General features: G+C 45.2%; 1 long non-coding RNA gene across 1 annotated transcript in view; it reads right to left on the minus strand.

Annotated features, from left to right (window-relative positions):
- LOC142097932 (uncharacterized) overlaps positions 1–22,076 on the minus strand; it is a 60,426-nt gene that overhangs the window by 20,024 nt on the left and 18,326 nt on the right. The window lies entirely within an intron of this gene.

Genomic DNA, 22,076 nt, shown 5'->3' on the forward strand with positions numbered 1-22,076 from the left:
TCAATGACTTCTCCCTCAGTTTCTTTGTATGTTGCCTATACCCTTGGTACATAATGGAGGCCAATCGCAAATCAGGAGGAGGGTTGCAGGAACCTATGGTGTCACAGCTAGCCATGGATCTGATATGTTCAAATTAATTCTGCATCTCATTGGTAATTTCTGTCCCTTGATCAAGAAAAACCGTTTTGGATGGCCAGACTAGATAAACCAGAATGATCACGTGGATGTAGCACTTTCCTTAAAAGGGAGGGCAGGCGGAATGTGTAAAGGTTCCAAAGGCTTCAGGAACAATAAAGTGTCCATCAGCCAAGCTCCAATCTACTGGGGACCATACTCTGGTCACAAATATTGAGACTAGTACACACCCTGGAGATGCAAGAAAATCTGTCTTATTACCCACTAACCTGTATGTTATATTAAATTCTCCTGGCACATCACATGCTTTAAGGTGGATCTATTTAAGCATTACCCATTTCCAGATCTCAAGAGCCTACTTATAAATATTTTTGGACTGATATTTTTTCCCATTTAATTTATGTAGAACACCATTGTCCTGTTATCTAGGCAAAGAAGAATATATTTTCTGTTTTAAATAGTATTGAAATAGTGCCCTGATGGACTAAATTGAACACCCTCTAATCCAATAAATTGATATGAAGACTGTTTTCTGTCTCCATCCAAAGACCCTTTTACTGTTTGTTCCAGAATGACACCTTCCCAATCGGTGGTTATCCTCATAGAACATGGGGCTTCCATCATATTAATAGAGGGTAAGGAAAAGTCTGAACAAAACATTGTCTTTCACTTCTATCATCATGGAAATTATGAAGATCACACTCTAATCGTTGGATTTTGGCCAATTACTTGAATGTGAACACACTTGAGGGAGTGAAATAAACTTGGGAGAACTCTGAGCTAGAGTTTATTGGTTCCGAGTTTAAAACTCAAGGATGTTTAGATAGTTTATTGTCTAACCTAATTGCTATAAAAGATTATCATGTACCTGTGCGTTACAAATGTGAAGTGTAAGTAGTGGGTGACATACCAGCAATACCAGAGAAGTTCCGTGGAATACATGGACTTTGATTTGTTGACATTAATCTTGTAAAGGTGTAAGGAGATATTGCCAAGCAAAATACCTTCGATGTCCACTGGAATTTTTTTCCCCCATAAAATTCTAAGGAAATGACTAACTTTTGTAGCTAGATCCACAAATGGAAAGCATCCTTTAATGCCTTGTGGAAGAGCTAATTCCAGAACTGTGTTTAAAGGCATAGAGTAGTTTCTGACAAGAGGGAAAACTTGTCTTGGGAAGCACTTTAAAGGAAGGCTGAGGGCATGCGGTATCATTTTCCATGGCAGCCCACATAAGTGGGTTAATCCTTAGCTAAGTAGAGACAGGAAAAAATTTGACACCTCCAGAAGGTGTGTACTCCTACTTTCTTTTTCCTGTCTCATCATATTCGAGTACAGCACTGGCAGAGCAGTGAGGTTTTTTGATTTTGTGCTGGATAGGACTTGCCATGTTCCTGGAGAGGACCCAGATGGATTGCGGGACAAGGGGTGGCTTGCAGGGTCGTTCTTTAGGTAGTAGATGAGGTGTCGGAATCCGTTTAGTATGTAGGCAAAGATGGATCCCAATTGCTAGCAATCTCTGAACTTCTTGAGTAAAATAGTAATATAGCAAAAATACACACATTTACAAGATGCAAGAACCCCGTCACAATCTAAACATTGTCTATCATATGCATAGAGACAAATAACAGATCAATCTCTGGCTGGAAATGTAATTGGATTACGATATGTGAAATAATAACTAGATGGTTCACTATAAAATGTACACCTTTCCTAAATTCGATATGTAGCAAGATAACATGAGCACAGTAATGCTTATAGTTCATATTGTCAGCAGCATGTAGCAGGTGCAAGTCCACGTTAGCTAGCAAATACAAGGTTTGTGCTTTTCAATGGTTCTGAACTGAATGAAGTCATGAAACCTGAAACAGCAATCATAAGTCCAGGCACAGGATCATAAAGAGGTATCCAGTTCAACATTGTGCAGCAAGAGTTGCTCAATTAGTAACATGGAGTCTAAAAAGGAAATAAGCAAATTATGTTTAGCTATAATTTCCTATCCTATCTCTACTACGATTAGGAATTAACCTGTCAGAGTTCTTCTAGGATAAGAAATTATCAGGTACACATAATTTGCTATGTCCTGGGTGATATTGACCCTACCTTGTTAAACATCGAACTGGCAAGATTTGATAAAATGGACCTGAAAACCAGTCACCTGTAAGTCCTTCCCTCTTGCTGGAAGACCACACGTTGGTCATATCTGCCTCTGTTCAGCTTGAACTGGCCTCTGGTTTCACAGGACGATTCATTGACTGAAAAGGAGATACTCGCTCGTAGGAAGAGTTTCTTATCTGACCTATTCTCTATTAAATTCTGCAAATTAGTTTTTAGCCTTATAAAATGTTTTAACTAAACGTGCCTGCAATACAGAGGTGTGGGATGTCATTTGGGATGCGATTTGGAGCTAAATCTGGTAAGCCAGCTCTTCAGAGCCATGTAGCTCTATGAGAATTTGTAACTGTCTTTACTAGGGCTCCTTTGGATACCACTAATGTATTTAACAAGGGCACGGTTTGCACAACTACCAGTAATAGATGGCTCAATGTCAGGTGCATCTGGTAACGTAGTGTGCCTCCTTAAAATCAGACTGGGCAGAATCAAGGAACTGAGCTGTTCTTGGACCAGCCTTCACGATGACACTTAAGTTATCACATTATTTTACTTGTTCAGTCCCGTAACAGGAAGAGAGGTAATAATCATTAATTTCTTCCTCAGGTTCTGAGGTAGAAGAGTCCAGCATCTTCTTGACATGAGCTGTACTCTTTTTTTATTTCAGAAAAGATTATCCCTCATATCCTCATTTAAATATAATGCTATTATTGGCTTACTTTTATCATTACCGAAGCTGGTTTATTGGATGGAATTTACAGTGACTCAGGTGCTCAATCCTCAACCAGGCAGGTGCAATAGGAAGTAAGAGCTGGCTCATGATTAGATGCTGTCTTTTACTCATGCTGCATCTAATTTGCAGGTAATTAGTTGTGCTGATTTGGGAGGCTAGCCGTCTACCCACTAGCTGCTGCTATGTCGTAAGCCTTCCAAATAAGGAGAAGCAGAAAAACCTCTTATATGGCACCAGTCATATGCTTGGAATTGCCACATTCTGAGGTGTAAAAATCATGATCAGGTGATAACTATTTGAAGATGAAAAGGCCAAAAAACTAAATACAATATGCTCCTCCACTGAAGAATTTTAGTACTCCCTTCAAACTAACCCTTCTTATAATAACAGTCAAAAAGGCACAATGTTCTGTTCAATGAGATTCAGTAATAGAAACTTAGTGCCATCCTGGGTAAGACAAGGGTTTAAATGGAGTAGTCCTTTATATCTTAATGAGTGATTTAAAAGAAAATGTATGAGCGGAATGGTAGAAGTTATTGTAGTGACAATGACTCTAATTAACACTGTGGGGATTGGTGCTGTGGAGGACAGTTAACACACTAAAGGTAATTTACAATCTGCAAAATATGCTGACAATCAGTGCATTTGCCTGCATACATAGGTACATGCCAACTTTATGTTTTTAGGAAGTTCTTCTATTCAAACACTATGGGGCCTATTTATTAATTCTCATTTTCATTGAAATTCTCCAAAAACTGCCATTTTCAGGGAACAGACACAAATCTGAGTACCAGGCAATGTATCAACAGTGCATTGCAGCAGATATCATAGATATCTGCTTCTTTGCATTATTTTTTTAAAATACAGAGCAGTCCCCATAGAAGTCTATGGGGTCTGCTGTTTACCGCAATTTAATAAGGAATGAAAAGCCATTAACACATACGGTAATGTACGTATGTGTACATTTTCAGGTCTGCTGTATGGGGTAGGGGGACCTTCAGATCCCTCACTGCATCTTACTGCTCTCCCCTCCTATCACTATCACAAAGGTGGTCACTTTGTGATAGTGACCATAGAAAAGATAGGAAAGGGGTCTTCCCAGGAACAGCAGTTTTTCAAGACTGTTGTTCCTGTTAAAGATTTTTAATAAATACACACAATCTTTCAATTCTTGTGTTTTTGCGATAAAGATTATAAGGGTTTGTGTTAAAAATGCAGTCATTAATAATTAGGGGCCTATGTGTAACTATTTGCAAGAATGTGGACCCAGACGAGAATGGACATGCCAGAAAAGACATGTTTCTCTTAAAATACTGCTGATATGAGCCTAATTTCTGTCTTAAATAATTTATGACAGAAAGGGACATAGGAACGACCAAATTTCATGTGTCACGTTTGTAGTTTTGAATGTTTTTATTAGAGATGCTCACTGACCCCTTGAACTGGTTTTGGTTTTGGATCTGGATTAGCTTCATGTTTTGGTTTTGGCAAAACCGCCCTCGTGTGTTTTGGTTTTGGAATTTTTAGAAAAAATCCTAAAATAACATAATTTTGCTCTTTTTTTGTTCCTACATTATTATTAACATCAATAACACTAATTTCAAGTCATTTGCAGTCAATTTAGATCACCTCACAAGTCACAATATTATTTTCATACACTATCAGCCAAATACTGCAGCGACCTGGCTGGATGCTAAGCGACAGAGCAATGACACAAACACACGGCAGTTCCTAGCACATCTAGGAAACATTGCCACACAGCAGTGGCAGAAAAGAAAAATGGGGGTCCGCCCTCCCTCCCACCCCTCGCTATGTTGGATCTTAAAAAGGAATTCAAAACAAGCTAGATCCAAGATCCGACAACGTCACAATGATGTTTTGCCTCGTTTTCAATTCCGAGGGCGCGCGAGCCGGCTCGGTACTCAGATCCCCTAAGTTCGGGTGTGTTCAGTTCTCGAGGAACCGAGCCTGAGCATCTCCAGTTTTTATTACATTGGTAAACTTATACCCAGGGCCTGATTAAGGGTTCTGGCCGCCCTAGGCTAATACGGCCGCAGCGCCCCCCCCCCTCCTCCGAATATATAGGTGTATAGGAACACTCCTGAATATGAATGTTCAGGTGTATTCTCCAGCATTCAAATTTAGACAGATTGTGCCATTGTCTCTTACCTGTTCTTGCTCTTCTCTCTTGCAACTTTGTTATCCTCTCGCTGGCTTCTGGAAAGTTGGCGTCCTGTTTTGAAAATGTATTATAATGCAAACCCTGAATGATTAGGCCCTTTAGTTAAAACAAAACACTCCATTATGGCCAGCTAAAAGTACCCCATTGGACAGGCAAATATAAGCAATATCTGAATAATTGTTGTCAATCAAATACAAACCTCTACCAGCCCCATCTCACTAATATTTAGTATTCTAGTGATTGCTGAGACCACCCATGTGACCACCACACAATCATGAGATTCTGCCCCCCAAAGCTGCTCTATTTTTTTAAATACCCCCTGCAGCCATTTTCCTTAACCACAACCCCCCCCCCCACAGCCATTTTCCTTAACCCCTGCTGCAGCCATTTTCTTTACCTCCCACCCTGCATCCATCCCCCTTGCAGCTATTTTCCTTACCTCCACTCTGTAGCTACCCCCCCCGTCACATCAAAACTCCCCCAGTCACATATATCAGCCCCCCTCCTCTGCCCTCCTTCATACATATCAACCTCTCTCCCTCCCTATAGATTTTCATGGCAGCCCCCTTCCTCCCACCCTATAGATTTGTATGACAGTCCCCCTCTCCCTCCCTATACATGTGCATGACAGTCCCCCCTCTCCCTCCCTATAGATATGCAGGGTAGTCGTCGCCCCCTCCCTATAGATATGCAGGGTAGTTCCCCCATCCTCTCTATAGATATGCAGTGTAGTTCCCCCCCTCCCTATAGATATGCAGGGTAGTTCCCCCCTCCCTATAGATATGCAGGGTAGTCCCCCCCCCCTTCCTATAGATATGCAGGGCAGTCCCCCCTACCTATAGATATGCAGGGCAGTTCTCCCCCTCCCTATAGATATGCAGGGCAGTTTTCCCCCCTCCTTATAGATATGCAGGGCAGTTCCCCCCCTCCCTATAGATATGCAGGGCAGTTCCCCCCCTCCCTATAGATATGCAGGGCAGTTCCCCCCCCCTCCCTATAGATATGCAGGGCAGTTCCCCCCCCCCCCTCCCTATAGATATGCAGGGCAGTTCCCCCCCTCCCTATAGATATGCAGGGCAGTTCCCCCCCTCCCTATAGATATGCAGGGCAGTTCCCCTCCTCCCTATAGATATGCAGGGCAGTTCCCCCCCTCCCTATAGATATGCAGGGCAGTTCCCCCCCCCCTCCCTATAGATATGCAGGGCAGTCCCCCCCCCTCCCTATAGATATGCAGGGCAGTTCCCCCCCTCCCTATAGATATGCAGGGCAGTTCCCCCCCTCCCTATAGATATGCAGGGCAGTTCCCCCCCCTCCCTATAGATATGCAGGGCAGTTCCCCCCCCTCCCTATAGATATGCAGGGCAGTTCTCCCCTTCACTTACCTGTAGTTGTGCCAGCGTCGCTCCTCTCCTCAGATCAGCAGATAGGAAGTGAAGACGTCCTGCTTCCTGTCTGCTGCACAGCAACAGGCAGCCTGGCGATTGGCTGTGTGTTGCTAACCACTGACCACCAATGCTTTTGATCGCCGAGCCCTCCACCCCCCCGCGGCGACACCCCCCCCCCTTCCCACCCCGGAAAAAAAAAATTAATGAAGAAAAAAAAATAAATACCCGCAGCGCCGCGCCCCCCGGGACCCAGCGCCCCAGGCTGCAGCCTGGTCAGCCTAGTGGTTGATCAGGCCCTGCTTATACCTATAGATGAGCTTTCCTATATAAACTGCCTTTTCCTATATATAAAATATAAAAGGTATCCCTTTGAAAGCAAAGGATGACGTGCCTGTGGATGTGTAAAAATTATATTGTTATTTAAAACAGTTGGGAAGTTTGCTTTGTTGAGGATACAGGTCTAAAACAGGGTCTGTTGTCGTCCGAGAACAATATAAATATTGTCTGATCTTGAAGCTGTCTGCAGTTGCCCGTGCTTCTATCTGTGGATAGCTCACATTCCAAACATACTTCCATTTCTCTCAAATCAAAGCAGCAATCCGACATAGCTGCTGTTTAAAGAAAAGAAATCTAAGTCCATTTTAAGCATGCATTTTTCTTAGCTATTCTACTACAAACCATTTCCTCTTTTTCAATAGCTCTCTGGATAGCAAACAAAAATGGCTGCCAGGCACAGACACGGTCAGTCTGCTACACAGACACAGGTTCAAAGCTCTCAGCGTGTCATGTGATGAGATGTGATCCAGAGGGGGGAGAGGGAGGGTGTCACAGTACAGACAGAGCTCAGAGGGGCATTACAAATAATAACAAATGTGCACAAAAATAATGTTGTAATAACAGACATAGATGTGTTTTCATACATAAATAAAGAATAAAAGAAGTGTCTCTTTACTACTGTAACAATTTTGCTGCTTTAAGGTTGTGGTGATATTGCCCAGTCTCCTTTATCTAGGTTGAGGATTTACAATAGTAATAGCAACTCTTGGACAGTACTCAAATCCTGTGACCGTCCACCTCCCACACCTGCTATTTATCATCATGCAATACAGGAACAACCTACTCTTTTTTTGTCAGGTAAGTCACAGGTACTGACTCACTACTCAGGCTTTACTGCATACTTACTTCTTCATCATTCAAACCAAGTGGTGCATCAGAGCAAATCACTAAATATAACTAAGCTACAGGTAACTGAAACACTTGAGTAAACGGGTGATGCAAAGTATACTAAAATCAGGTGCCTCCACTCAGGTGTGGCTCATAGTTACGTAACCACATCATCATTCCTAGCATCATGTACACTAATGGTGTGCAGATACCTTTGCTCCATATTATGACTACCATGGCTACAGAAAGAGACCTCTGTGACTTTCAAAAGGGGGTGAGCGCTGGGACATCGAGAGGAGCCACACAGATAAAATTATGCTGATGTTTTATATGGAACAGGGTTTAAGGTGATGTTGGCATGGAAATGTAGAGAAAAAACTAAGGGCAATTGTGGATGTACATACAGTCTATATCTGTATGTTCTTGCATTGGTTTGGCATGCAAGACAGGCAAACTAAAAGGAATTAGCTGACTGTAAATAATGTAGGGTGCGCGTAGGGTGCCCCAACATACTCTCCATCACAAAGTGATAATACTATTTGTATACGACATGTTTTGGGTTTTACAGGACGCTTTAATTATAACAGAAACAAAAGTTATTTATAAAATAATCCCCATTATCAACTCCAACTTGGAACCAATGTGACTATCCAAACTCAAACAAGCAATTAAAATAATTAAGTCTTCAGCAATTATCTTATTGCTGTGTAACTTTCAATAATCACCACTGTAAAACTAATCATGCTGTTAAAGACAAGTTAGACATATATTTGTAAAATTGGAACAAGTACCAAAAATAAGAACATAAAATAATATCAATGGCCATTAATAATTTGATCAAATTAGATTGAATATATTTTCACCGTTGGAAATATGACTACCACTGACAGACATGGAGAAAATACCTACAGTGTAAATACAGACATGGAGAAAATAACTACAGTCTAAATAGCTACATGGAGAAAATACCTACAGTCTAAATACCTACACTGACAAAATACAGAGAGTGTGATTGCCGACAATGACGATGCATTAAAACAGCAAAGCCAGCGGGCCTAAGGCTGGCTGGAGGAAAATCGGCAAACAGCATGGGGTTCCCCCTATTCTCCTCCAAGCAGTCCTAGGCTTAGCCAGCTGGGGCCGGTGGCACTGGGCTGGATACCCTAGGGAGTTCGGGTCTGCAAAAAAAATGCGGGACCCCTCCCTAGGAGTACCCAGCCCTGTACTGAGAGAAATAGGGCTCTTCCCACACCGCTGTCGGGATTTCCGTGTCAGTATTATTTGTGTCTGCATTTTCACTGTCTGAAATTTGCACCCCACCTGAACAGACAGTACTGTGTTATGTTTTAGTAATTAGTTCCAGTAACAAACTTTTTGATAATGCCCATAAGTTAAAACTGGTTAAGTAGTCGGTGACTAATGGTTGTGTGGAAATAATATCAATCATAATCATAAGTCAACCTATAATAAAAAATAAAAAGTATATAATCATGTGAAGCATAAACCATAATAATATTTACAATTTATTGGTCTGTTTAAACCAAATTGCAAAGGTTGTGTAATATAGTTATCCTTTTAACTTATTCCTGTCACAGCCATGAAGAAGAGAGAAAACTTCCTCACTATTGTACCACCTTTATTATTACACACTGAAGTGCATTTATGACAAAATTCTTACAATCAAATTAGAGATGGGCGGGCTCGGTTCCCCGAGAACCGAACCCATCCCAACTTTGCCAAGCGGGCTCGGTACTCTCCCGCCCGCTCGTAATCCAAATCGAGGCGTCATCGTGACGTTGTCGGATCTCGGGGCTCGGTTCTCGCGATACTTGAAAATTATAAATACACGCCTCCATAGCAATCCATCGCCATTTGACAGAGGGAGAGAGCAGGGTGTAGTCACAGGCTGATTAGAGCAGGGACAGACAATACAATTCTGATTCCAAGGGGGGTATTCAATTGTTCGGCTTGACGGCCGAAAAACTCGCGCTCTAAAACTATTACCGTTAATACGGTAAAATTGTGCTTAAAAACCGTTCATACGGTAATTTACTCACTGAATTTCAGCTCGCAGCGAGCTGAAATTCAGCGAGTAATTACCGTATTAACGGTAATAGTTTTAGAGCGCGAGTTTTCCTGAGGACCGGACGAACAATTGAATACCCCCCCAATTGTGCTAACAATCGATAGAGAAGAGAGGAGGATAGAGGAGTCTTTTTTTTTTCAATATTTGGCACTCAAAGTGCTTTTTGGGTGTCCCCCATTATTTTGCATAAATATTTCTGCCTGTGAAAAAAGAACTATATTGCAGCACATTAATAAGAAATATATTTATATATTTAGCACTTCCATTTGCTTGCTTTTGGGGTGCCCCCCATTGTTTTGCAGAAATTTATCTGGCTGTGATAAAAGAACTATATTGCAGCACATTAATAAGAAATATATTTATATATTTAGCACTTCCATTTGCTTTTGGGGTGTCCCCCATTGTTTTGCAGAAATGTATCTGGCTGTGAAAAAAGAACTATATTGCAGCACATTAATAAGAAATATATTTATATATTTAGCACTTCCATTTGCTATTGGGGTGTCCCCCATTGTTTTGCAGAAATTTATCTGGCTGTGAAAAAAGAACTATATTGCAGCAGTGTCAAAAATAATTTGTAGCACTACAAGTGCTTTGGGCTCAGAATGGATTCAAAGCAGTCAACATATGAGCAAAATGAGCAACCAGGTTCTGTCACCAGTCCTGATGGTATTATTATTATTAATTTTTATTTATAGGGCGCCACAAAGTATCTGTAGCGCCGTACAGGGACAAACAATGGCACAGTACAAGGTGAAACAGCACAGTACAAGTAACAGTAAGCACTATAACTCTGGGGGCTCAGGCACAGCATGAAAGAGAGGGAGGGAGGGGAAAAGTGAGTATAGGCAGGTAACTATGGCCCAAGAGGGTGGGCACAGATGACAGGTTGAGAGTCACTGAGGGGAGCGGAGAGAAGCAAGAGGAGACAGAGGGCAGAGGGACCGAGAGGAGGTGAGCAGAGTAGCTGGAGAGCGCAGTTAAAAGTGAAGGAAACAGGAGGTAGGAGAGCCCTGCTCAAAGGAGCGAACAATCTAAAGGGAGAGGAAGACAGACAGACACATGGATGAGACGGAGAGACGGGAGAAACGGAGACGGAGTCGAGGAAGGGGGAGAAGGGAAGAAGGGATGAGAAAGAGAGGTAGCCGACTGGTGGGAGTTTAGGCATGAGACTGGAAGGCTTTAAGGAAAAGGTGGGTTTTTAATGTTCGTTTGAAAGAGGACAGATTAGGGGAAGTTCTGATGGAGTGGGGGAGCTTGTTCCAATGGAGGGGAGCGGCGCGGGAGAAGTCTTGGATACGTGCGTGAGAGGAGGTAATCAGAGGGGAAGAGAGGCGACGATCATTGGACGATCGCAGTGGGCGGGAGGGAGTGTGAATAGAGATAAGGTTAGAGATGTAGGGAGCAGTGGAGTTGGCGAGGGCCTTGTAAGTCAGAGTGAGGAGCTTGAAAAGGATTCTGTAGGGGAAGGGGAGCCAGTGAAGGGCTTGGTAGAGTGGGGAGACAGAGGTGGAATGGCGAGAGAGGAAAATAAGCCTAGCAGCGGCGTTAAGTACAGATCTAAGGGGAGCGAGATGAGAGAGGGGGAGGCCGATAAGGAGAAGGTTGCAGTAGTCCAAGCGGGAGATGATCAGAGAGTGGACGAGAGATTTGGTGGCATCCTGGGAGAGGAAGGGCCGAATGCGGGTGTCACGGGCACTAGGAGTCTTTACCCAGGGATCACCAGGTGATAGGCTTACCAGAGCAGTATAGGTGGTAATATGGTACTCTGGTAGCAGGGTGATCACGGAACAGGAAATAGCAGATGATGAGATGCTCAGGAAAGTCTATGACTAGCAGCACTGGCAATATGGAGGTAGTAATACACGAGGAACTGTATGGACAAAGGACACGTGAAGGTAGTCAGTGGTCTGCGGTAGCAAGTTGTACCACTGCTATAGTGAGGAGGAATGTCCAACAGAAACGAGGGGGTGATGAGAGTCAGCGGTCTGCAGATAGCAAGTTGTACCGCTGTCTGAGTGAAGGAGTGGAATCCAAGTGGAGGTATCCGGGTAGTCAGTGGTCTGCGATAGCAAGTTGTACCACTGCTATGTGAGAGGATACTGGAACAGGTGATACAGGAAACAGGGATCAGTGGTCTGCCTTCAGCAAGTTGTACCACTGAATATATATGTGAGGAGGTGCACGGGGAGAGACTGCAACACAAGATATACACGGGCACCTTGACTTTGAACCACAGTGATATGCACAATATAAATGTATAGATGACTGAACAATACTGCCAATATAGAAAGTCTCTTGAAGTAGTCCAGCATAAGATAACACAGTCAATGATGGCAATAGACTCAGCGGATAGCACACTCCAGAGGAGAACCAACACAGTCCAGCAAGGTATGCAATACACAGCACAGTCAATGAGAAGTATGCATACTGTGGTTCAGGAGGCAGTCAGACAGGAGTGCAGAGATACCTGAACGGCAGGAGGCCGGCAGGATGCGAAGTCCCTGGATGGGTGAAGCGGTGGTCTAGTAGGTGCAGCGCACGGGTAGGTAGACCAGCAGGGAACACAGGAAAGCGTGGAGAGCGGATCAGCAGTAGATGGATGAGTAGTGCTGAGGAGTAGCAGCAGCGGGTCTCTGCGGGAACACGGAGGTAGCCAATAGCAACCAGCAGGTGCAGTAACGATGGGACACGGGAGAGCAGAGTTGAACAGGCACTGTTGATCACGGAGAATAGCGGGTAGCAATAGTGGAGGCAGACTCAAGGAAACACGGGAGCGTTGACAAGGACTGAAGACTGAAGCGCACAGAGGCAGCGGATAGGAATCAGCCAAACAGTCACGATGAAACACAGACGGGTTGCAGGTTGAAGACTGTAGTGCACGGAGGCAGCGGATAGGAATCAGCTAGCAGTCACGATGATGAAACACAGACGAGTTGCAGGTTGAAGACTGTAGTGCACGGAGGCAGCGGATAGGAATCAGCTAGCAGTCACGATGATGAAACACAGACGAGTTGCAGGTTGAAGACTGTAGTGCACGGAGGCAGCGGATAGGCATCAGCTAACAGTCCCAATAATAAATGGTAGAGTAGAAGTGGTTAGAAGACTGTAGTGCACGGAGGCAGCGGATAGGAATCAGCTCACAGTCACGATGATACAGTAGATGGTAGAAGTGGTATGGGAACCACAGTAGGAGAAGTGGTTTGAAGACTGTAGTGCACGGAGGCAGCGGATAGGAATCAGCTCACAGTCACGATGATACAGTAGATGGTAGAAGTGGTATGGGAACCACAGTAGGAGAAGTGGTTTGAAGACTGTAGTGCACGGAGGCAGCGGATAGGAATCAGCTCACAGTCACGATGATACAGTAGATGGTAGAAGTGGTATGGGAACCACAGTAGTAGAAGTGGTTTGGAAACCACAGAGGTAGAAGTGGTTTGGAAACCACAGGAATCAGCTGGGCTGAATAAACGAGGAAACACAGGAACACCTTCAGAGACTCATGGGGAATGAGACTCCAAGATCAGGCAATGTGGTGATGACCACAGGTGCTTAATATAGGGAGGTTGCCTGATCTGCCAATTAAGTTAAAGGAACATACACTGGAGGTATAGAAAGGGCTGCGCATGCGCAGTCCCTCAGGATGGAGGACGGCCACGGTTCCTAAATGTCCGGGAAGAAGCACTCACAGTCCGGTGAGTGACAGTACCCCCCCTTTTAAAGGTGGGCACAGAACGCCTGGAACCGGGCTTGTCCGGATTTTTGGAATAAAACTTCTTCAGAAGGGCAGGAGCATTAAGATCTTCAGCTTTGATCCATGAACGCTCTTCAGGACCAAAGCCCTTCCAATGAACGAGGAAACGGAGGACTCCTCGCGAAATTTTTGCATCCAATACCTCAGTAATCTCGAAATCCTCCTCCTGATGAACTTGAACTGGCTGCGGTGCTGAGGGAGGAGTCGAGAAACGGTTGATGATGAGAGGTTTGAGCAAGGACACATGGAAGGCATTGGAAATCCGAAGATTCTTAGGAAGAAGAAGTTTAACACATACTGGATTGATAACTTGAATGATCCTATATGGACCAATAAAACGAGGGGCGAATTTCATAGATGGAACCTTCAAACGAATATTTTTGGTAGATAACCAGACACGATCTCCAATTTTTAGTGGTGGAATAGCCCGCCTCTTCTTATCTGCGAAAGACTTATATTTATTAGATGTCTTCTTTAAACAGGTTTTGACCTGAGACCAGATATTTTTGAAGGTTTGACAAGCAGTCTCCACAGCAGGAACTTGGGTGGGCGGGAGGGCAGGAAATTCCGGAAAAGACGGATGGTGACCGTAGACCACAAAGAATGGAGTTTTGGATGATGACTCATGGTACATGTTGTTATGGGCGAATTCAGCCCAAGGGAGCAATTCTACCCAGTTGTCTTGGTTGGCTGAAGAGAACATCCTAATAAAAGTCTCAAGATCTTGATTGACTCGTTCCGTTTGTCCGTTAGATTGCGGATGGTAAGACGATGAGAGTGCTAATCGTATGCCCAAGGTTTTACAAAGGGCCCGCCAGAATCTGGAAACGAATTGTACTCCTCTATCCGACACAATCTCAGACGGACATCCATGGATGCGGAAGATTTCTTTAATGAAATGTTCAGCCAGAGTAGACGAGGAAGGTAAACCGGACAGAGGGACGAAATGGGCCATCTTCGAAAATCTGTCTACCACTACCCAAATAGTATTGTGATTCTTACTTGGTGGCAAATCAGTAACGAAATCCATACTAATATGGGTCCAAGGCTTGGACGGAATGGGTAGTGGTCGCAGCAACCCTGCTGGAGTTCTGCGGGAGGATTTGAACTGAGAACATAAATCACAGGAAGCAATAAACTCTTTGACGTCTCTCCTCATTGAAGGCCACCAGTAACTACGAGAGAGAATCTCAAAGGTCTTGTGTTCACCGGCGTGTCCAGAAAAACGAGAGGCATGGAACCACGAAAGGATTTTCCTCCTCAGAGTAGGAGGCACAAGGGTCTTCCCAAATGGTAGCATTTTGGTGGATGAAGCAGCCAGAGAAATACATTTGGGGTCTAGAATAGCATGGTTGGGAACCTCTTCTACATCAGAGGACGTCACAAAAGCTCGAGATAGAGCGTCAGCTTTCTTGTTCTTAGCGGCTGGTTTGAAGGTTATAATTAATTCAAAACGGGAAAAGAAAAGAGACCATCTTGCTTGACGAGGGTTCAAGCATTGAGCAGATTGCAAATATGACAAGTTCTTATGATCCGTGAAGATCGTCACCGGATGGCGAGCTCCTTCCAACAAGTATCTCCATTCCTCTAATGCAGCTTTGATGGCCAGCAACTCCTTGTCCCCGATAGTATAATTTTTCTCTGCGGGCAGAAGACCCCGAGAGTAGAAGGCACAAGGATGTAATTTTTGTTGCTCCGAGCGTTGGGAGAGAATAGCTCCTAAGCCCACATTAGAGGCATCTACTTCTAGGAAGAAGGGGAGTGTCACATCAGGCTGTCGCAGAATGGGAGCAGATGAGAAGGCCTCTTTGAGGATTTGAAAGGCTTGGAGAGCCTCAGATGACCATTGCTTAGTATTAGCCCCTTTCCGAGTTAGGGCCACAATGGGAGATGCAATGGATGAAAAGTCTTGAATGAAGCGTCTATAGTAATTGGCAAAACCTAAAAAACGCTGGATGGCACGAAGAGTAGTTGGCTGAGGCCAATGTAGTACAGCATTTACTTTGTCTGGATCCATCTTCAGGCCAACTCCGGAAACTATATACCCCAAGAATGGAATCTGGGGTAACTCGAATGAACATTTTTCCAATTTACAGAACAACGAGTTTTTCCGTAGTCTGGAGAGGACCTCTGCCACATGTTGGTGATGAGAAGGCAGGTCCTGTGAGAAGATCAATATGTCGTCTAGGTAGACAACGACACATACATATAATAAGTCCCGAAAGATCTCATTGATGAAACCCTGGAAAACAGCGGGGGCATTACACAGCCCGAAGGGCATTACTAAATATTCGTAATGCCCATCTCTGGTGTTAAACGCGGTCTTCCATTCGTCACCGGAACGGATTCTAATTAAATTGTAAGCACCACGAAGATCCAACTTAGTAAATATCCGAGCTCCCTTGATGCGATCAAATAGCTCAGTGATCAGCGGAATGGGATACCGATTCTTGATAGTAATGGCGTTGAGTCCACGAAAATCTATACAAGGGCGTAATGATCCATCCTTCTTTTTGACGAAGAAGAACCCAGCTCCAGCGGGAGAGGTGGAAGGTCGAATGAACCCACGCTGGAGATTCTCCTGTATGTACTCAGATGTGGCTTGAGTTTCAGGTAACGAGAGAGGATAGACCCGACCCCTGGGAGGAGTCTTGCCAGGTAGAAGGTCGATCGGACAATCCCAAGAACGATGAGGAGGAAGACGTTCAGACTGAGCTTTATCAAACACATCGGCAAATGAAGCATACTGAGGAGGGAGTCCCGGGGAGGAAGATGAGATGGAAGATCGCTGTACTTTAAGAGGAATAACTTGAGAGAGACAACGATGGTGACATTCAGACCCCCAAGACGTAACTTGAGGGGTGCGCCAGTCAATCTGGGGAGAGTGACACTGAAGCCATGGAAGGCCTAAGACAATCGGACTTGTCGTGACTGGAAGAATTAAAAACGAAATTTCTTCATGGTGTAGTACACCAATCTGAAGGGTTACTGGAGACGTACTCTGGGTGATGAGACCATTGATGAGGCGTGATCCATCTATAGCCGTCACAGTAATGGGTGTTTTTAAAGTGATCACTGGTAGGGACCATTGATTCACTAGTGATTTAGAAATGAAATTTCCTGCTGCTCCGGAATCAATCAATGCCTGTGACTCAAAGGATTTGGTAGCAAAGGAAATCGTAACATCAAAAGCGCAGACTTTAGATTTCATAGACAATGGAGAGGACTCCAGGGACCCTAACTTCACCTCTCCAGAACTAGTTAGGGCCTGGCATTTCCCGATCTCTTAGGGCAAGAGCTGAGCATATGCGTGGAATCAGCACAATAGATACAGAGTCTATTCTTTACTCTTCGTTTCCTTTCCTCTGAAGATAATTTGGAACGTCCTATCTCCATGGGAATCACAGAGGATGGAGCTGGACGAAATTGAGGGTTTAAACGAAGAGGTGCTTTGACAGCTGTTGTTTTCTCAGACTCTCTTTCACGAAATCTCATATCTACACGATGGCAAAGAGAGATCAAATCTTCTAGTGACGAAGGAAGCTCTTGGGTAGTCAGTGCATCTTTAATTTTATCGGAGAGCCCCTGCCAGAAGGCGGCAACTAATGCTTCAGTGTTCCACTGAAGTTCAGAGGCTAAGATCCTAAATTGAATGACATACTGTCCTACTGTATGGGAGCCTTGTCGCAAACGAAGAATGCTGGAAGCAGCGGAGGTCACACGACCTGGTTCATCGAACACACTTCGGAACGTGGAAATGAATTTGGCACTATCTTGTAGAATTGGATCGTTTCTTTCCCACAGGGGGGAGGCCCAAGCCAGGGCTTGTCCCGAAAACAATGAGATAAGATAGGCCACTCTGGAACGATGGGTAGAAAAATTTTGAGGTTGGAGTTCAAAATGGACTGAACATTGGTTAAGGAAACCTCTACAAGTTTTGGGGTCCCCGTCATATTTTGACGGAGTAGGCAGGTGAAGCGTAGGAGCTGTAGACACCTGGGATGGCACTGGGGAAACGGAGGAAAGCACAGGAGCTTCAATATTAGCTGTAACAGTCTGTCCAGATGTTCCTTGGGAGGTTAATGATTGGTAACATTGAAGTAACAGCTGTTGGCGAGCATCCTGTTGCTCCACACGGCTGACCAGATGCTGCAGCATCTCTTTAGCGGTAGGTTCCGTATCTGGGTCTGTCATGGCCTGATCTTACTGTCACGGGCACTAGGAGTCTTTACCCAGGGATCACCAGGTGATAGGCTTACCAGAGCAGTATAGGTGGTAATATGGTACTCTGGTAGCAGGGTGATCACGGAACAGGAAATAGCAGATGATGAGATGCTCAGGAAAGTCTATGACTAGCAGCACTGGCAATATGGAGGTAGTAATACACGAGGAACTGTATGGACAAAGGACACGTGAAGGTAGTCAGTGGTCTGCGGTAGCAAGTTGTACCACTGCTATAGTGAGGAGGAATGTCCAACAGAAACGAGGGGGTGATGAGAGTCAGCGGTCTGCAGATAGCAAGTTGTACCGCTGTCTGAGTGAAGGAGTGGAATCCAAGTGGAGGTATCCGGGTAGTCAGTGGTCTGCGATAGCAAGTTGTACCACTGCTATGTGAGAGGATACTGGAACAGGTGATACAGGAAACAGGGATCAGTGGTCTGCCTTCAGCAAGTTGTACCACTGAATATATATGTGAGGAGGTGCACGGGGAGAGACTGCAACACAAGATATACACGGGCACCTTGACTTTGAACCACAGTGATATGCACAATATAAATGTATAGATGACTGAACAATACTGCCAATATAGAAAGTCTCTTGAAGTAGTCCAGCATAAGATAACACAGTCAATGATGGCAATAGACTCAGCGGATAGCACACTCCAGAGGAGAACCAACACAGTCCAGCAAGGTATGCAATACACAGCACAGTCAATGAGAAGTATGCATACCGTGGTTCAGGAGGCAGTCAGACAGGAGTGCAGAGATACCTGAACGGCAGGAGGCCGGCAGGATGCGAAGTCCCTGGATGGGTGAAGCGGTGGTCTAGTAGGTGCAGCGCACGGGTAGGTAGACCAGCAGGGAACACAGGAAAGCGTGGAGAGCGGATCAGCAGTAGATGGATGAGTAGTGCTGAGGAGTAGCAGCAGCGGGTCTCTGCGGGAACACGGAGGTAGCCAATAGCAACCAGCAGGTGCAGTAACGATGGGACACGGGAGAGCAGAGTTGAACAGGCACTGTTGATCACGGAGAATAGCGGGTAGCAATAGTGGAGGCAGACTCAAGGAAACACGGGAGCGTTGACAAGGACTGAAGACTGAAGCGCACAGAGGCAGCGGATAGGAATCAGCCAAACAGTCACGATGAAACACAGACGGGTTGCAGGTTGAAGACTGTAGTGCACGGAGGCAGCGGATAGGAATCAGCTAGCAGTCACGATGATGAAACACAGACGAGTTGCAGGTTGAAGACTGTAGTGCACGGAGGCAGCGGATAGGAATCAGCTAGCAGTCACGATGATGAAACACAGACGAGTTGCAGGTTGAAGACTGTAGTGCACGGAGGCAGCGGATAGGCATCAGCTAACAGTCCCAATAATAAATGGTAGAGTAGAAGTGGTTAGAAGACTGTAGTGCACGGAGGCAGCGGATAGGAATCAGCTCACAGTCACGATGATACAGTAGATGGTAGAAGTGGTATGGGAACCACAGTAGGAGAAGTGGTTTGAAGACTGTAGTGCACGGAGGCAGCGGATAGGAATCAGCTCACAGTCACGATGATACAGTAGATGGTAGAAGTGGTATGGGAACCACAGTAGGAGAAGTGGTTTGAAGACTGTAGTGCACGGAGGCAGCGGATAGGAATCAGCTCACAGTCACGATGATACAGTAGATGGTAGAAGTGGTATGGGAACCACAGTAGTAGAAGTGGTTTGGAAACCACAGAGGTAGAAGTGGTTTGGAAACCACAGGAATCAGCTGGGCTGAATAAACGAGGAAACACAGGAACACCTTCAGAGACTCATGGGGAATGAGACTCCAAGATCAGGCAATGTGGTGATGACCACAGGTGCTTAATATAGGGAGGTTGCCTGATCTGCCAATTAAGTTAAAGGAACATACACTGGAGGTATAGAAAGGGCTGCGCATGCGCAGTCCCTCAGGATGGAGGACGGCCACGGTTCCTAAATGTCCGGGAAGAAGCACTCACAGTCCGGTGAGTGACAGCGGGCAATGTTGCGAAGCTGGAAATGGCAGGATTTGGCGAGAGAGTGAATGTGAGGGGCAAAGGAGAGAGAGGAGTCGAGGATGACACCTAGGCAGCGGAGTTGGGGAACAGGGGAGATAGATGAGTTGTCAACATTGATAGAGAGGTCAGAGGGGAAGGAGGTACGAGAGGGAGGAAAGACAATGAGTTCAGTTTTAGCAAGATTGAGTTTAAGAAATATAGAGGACATCCAGGAGGAGATGGCAGAGAGGCATGCGGATACCCTGGAGAGAAGGGAGGGAGAGAGATCAGGAGAGGAAAGGTAGAGTTGAGTGTCATCAGCATAAAGGTGGTACTTGAGGCCAAAGGAGCTGATGAGTGCACCCAGAGAAGAGGTGTATAGTGAGAATAGTAAGGGTCCAAGGACAGAGCCCTGAGGGACCCCGACTGGAAGGGAGGAAGATGGGGAGAGAGAATCAGAGGTGGAAACAGAGAAGGAACGGTCGGCAAGGTAAGAGGTGAACCAGGAGAGGACGGTACCGGAGAGGCCAATGGACTGAAGGGTGTGAAGCAGGAGGGGGTGGTCAACGGTGTCAAAGGCCGCTGAGAGGTCGAGGAGAATCAGGAGGGAGTAGTGGCCCAGGGCTTTAGCCGAGAGGAGATCGTTCGTAACTTGAGCCAGGGCAGTTTCAGTGGAATGGAGGGGGCGGAAGTCTGATTGGAGAGGGTCAAGGAGGGAGTGTTCAGAGAGGTAGGTGGAGAGACGGTTACAGACAAGTCTCTTGAGTATTTTGGAGGCAAATGGGAGAAGGGAAATGGGGCGGTAATTAGAGAGTGAGGTGGGGTCAAGGTTGGGTTTCTTGAGAATGGGTGAGACGAGAGCATTTTTAAAGGCGGAGGGGAAGATGCCGGTGGAGAAGGACAGATTAAAGAGGTGAGCGAGGTGGGAGCAGGTGGAGGCGGAAGTGGTAGTGTTCCCAGTACGTCATCTGGGAAAGGCGATGTCAAACTACACCGTCTTTTGAAATCATCCAAAAAAACACACACCCAAAACATTTTTACGGTGTTGAAGCGAAAACAAAGTCTAACTGAGGAAAAGTTAACTGCCGATAAAAAAAAAATTGCCAACATGCCATTCTACACACACAGTGGCAAAGAGAGAATGAGGCCTTCGCCTTTCTCTATTAGTGGCAAATCCAAAAATGTTACCGAGCCTACAAGTGGTGCACAACTACTGTTACGCGTCAAAGCCGAGCTGCAAGATAACAGTAAGGCATTAGAGGATAATGTTTGCTCTGAATCAGAAATGACACCAATCCCTGTGGAGAGTCCATCCAACAGTGGTATGTCTAATCGTGAGCATTCTGTTAGTGTACCCATAAAGAAGGGCCCTTTCAGCAGTTCTGCTGATGTGTGCCTGAACAGCCCGAGTGTAGCTGGTGATACACAATTGAGGATGCCACTTTGGAATTAGAGGAGGATGAGGGGGAGATTTGTGTATGCAACGAGGGCGCTAATGAGGATGTTGATGAGGATGAGGTTGTTTGTGTAAGTCCTGCAACAGTGGCAGTAGTTCTTGCACGTGACAAGAAAAAGGCTATTGTCATGCCTGGCCATAAAACAAAAAAAATTAACTTCTTATGTGTAAAATTATTTCTACCCAAATCCAGACAACAATTGTATAGCCATTTGTAGTGTATGTCAAGCCACAGTCAGTCGAGGGAGGGACCTTAACCATCTTGGAACCTCGTCTATGTTACGGCATTTAAATAGAGTTCATGGCAAAGTGTTGGGAAAAGCTGAAACTTCTTCCAAAAAAAATAACAGCACTCCATCATCAGCTAAGACCCTCCGGTCACCGACATCCCGACGGCTACAAAATACACCCACCACACCATCCTCATCAATCTCCTCAGTAGCGCTCGGAGTTACCCCTGCATCCCACTTATTAAGGCTGGGTGACTCCTGCACTCTAATTGATTCCTCTGAAGAAAGCGTTAGTCCCACTGCTGCTGCTGTTGCTGCTGCTGGGGGTGAATCGTCAGCCCAGAGGCAGGTCAAGAAAATGAGCAGTCCTACATTTCAGCAATTAACTGTGAAACAATCATTTGCTAGGGGAAACAAATATGACAGCAGTCACCCAGTCGCCAAGCGAATCACAGATGGCATGGCTGCAATGTTAGTGTTAGATCCGCGTCCAATCTCCACAATAAACGCAGCTGGTTTTTCACAGTTAATTGAGGTTTTGTGTCCGCGTTACAGAATTCCATTACGACACCATTTTTCCCGTAAAGCTATTCCACAACTATACCAAAAAAT

This window comes from Mixophyes fleayi, chromosome 1 (assembly GCF_038048845.1).
Source record: "Mixophyes fleayi isolate aMixFle1 chromosome 1, aMixFle1.hap1, whole genome shotgun sequence".
Lineage (NCBI taxonomy): Eukaryota > Metazoa > Chordata > Amphibia > Anura > Limnodynastidae > Mixophyes > Mixophyes fleayi.